Consider the following 1,878-nt stretch of genomic DNA (forward strand, 5'->3'; position numbering starts at 1 on the left):
GGGGGGGGGGGGGGGGCGGGATTACACACCGGGGTGTGCGAAGCTTCAGTTGCTGATTTGTTTCAGAGAAGATTTGGTCCAATTCAAAGCCCAACTTGCCAAATCCGAATCGAATCAGGAGACCAAAAAACCCCTCCAAATCAATTTGGAAAAGATTCAGGAAAAGATTCAGAGATTTGGAAAGTTGGAAAGCAGTCTTTCAGGTGAACAGAGACTGAGAAGAGGGAGGGGGAACAGGGTGGGGAAAGACTGAGATCTGTAGCTGGCCTGTGACTGTGATCTTCCCTGAGTCCCCTTCCAATCACAGTGCCCTGGGGGATGGACATAGAAACAGCACATAAGCCTCTGTCTACAGCCTTTTTGTGCCTTTTGTGATCTGTTTCTGCCTGTGCACCAGGAAGGTCTCCTGTTACAGGCTACCATCCCTGCTGGTTTCATCCTGCTGTGCCTTAACACAGACACACAAACTTGCACATCATGAGTTTTGCTTGTCAGCAACTTGATTTGCAGTTTCTCAGAAACCCCTACACCTATCTCCTTTAAACTTGGAAGGTTTCATGCCCTCAGAAGGGGCTACCACCATGCTGTTTTCATCCAAGTCTGCCAAAAACCAACAAAGTTATAGGTATTTCTATGATTCTCCATTATAGCCTATCAAATCAATGCTGAATCTTCCAAAGCTGATTTGGTGGAATTGATTCAGGACAGTGATCCAAATCTTCAAATTGAATCACTGTCCTCTAAATTGGCTGAATCTGAATGGAATACTTCCCTATTCGTACAGGCCTATTACACACACAGCACAAGAATTAAAATGATACACTTAAATAAGGTCATTCTTATAGAACAGGTGTTAGCAACATTTTGCCATACCAGGTCATTGTTTATGACACATCCCCCACTATGCGGTGTAGCCCCACACCTTCCAGAAATTGGAAGATACTGAGAGATAGAAAAAGGTAGGTATTAGGACCCTGGGGTGCCTCCTTTGCTGCAAGAAAGAGAATACACTGAGCACTGCAGGTACAGTGATTGTGGAAAGGCCCCCTCTGCCACTGTGACTGTAAAATGTTACAAATTCTGTACTACTACAGGCCAGATCTAGTCTCTTCACAAGTCAGATATGGTACATGGGCTCTAGGTTTCTTACCTCTGCTTTAGAATACCTAAAATAACTATGAAAATGAAAAGAAAACAGATATGACGAGCTCATCAACATTAGCTTATCACCTTCACCATCCACCATAAAGCTGGCCAGTCAGTCAGCAACACTGAAGACCTTGACTTCAGGAAAGCTGACATTTACAAGTTCAAGAGGCTTGTCAGTGAGGCCCTAAGGCACGATGACCCCAGGGAGAGGGGAGTCCAGGAAGAGTGGTTGCTCCTTAAGGGAGCAATCCTCAATGCACAAGCCAATTCAATTCCATCTTGGAGGAAAGGCAGCAGGAAGGCACAGAAGCCCCCCTGGCTCTCCAGGGATCTAGCAGACCTCCTGAGACTAAAAAGAAAGGCCAACAAAGGATGGAGGATGGGATTCACCTCCAAGGAGGAATATTCTGCACTGGTCTGGTCCTGCAGGGAGCAAACCAGGAAAGCCAAGGCTGCGACTGAACTCCAACTAGCTTTGAGCAACAAGGACAATAAAAAGTTCTTTTTAATATATGTGGGGAGCCAGAGGAAAAGCAAGGGCAACATTGGACCCCTGCTGAACCAGATGGGGCAACTGACAAGTGATGCCAAGGAAAAAGCCAACCTATTAAATGGGTACTTTGCATTGGTCTTTCATGTCCCATGGGATGCACATGCCCACTACGGGACAGGCAGGTCTGGGTGAGGGAGATCCCCTGCCTTCCATCACTGCTGACCTCATGAAGGAAC

The sequence above is a fragment of the Gavialis gangeticus genome, unplaced genomic scaffold, assembly GCF_001723915.1.
Source record: "Gavialis gangeticus isolate Ggan-Ray unplaced genomic scaffold, GavGan_comp1, whole genome shotgun sequence".
Classification (NCBI taxonomy): domain Eukaryota; kingdom Metazoa; phylum Chordata; order Crocodylia; family Gavialidae; genus Gavialis; species Gavialis gangeticus.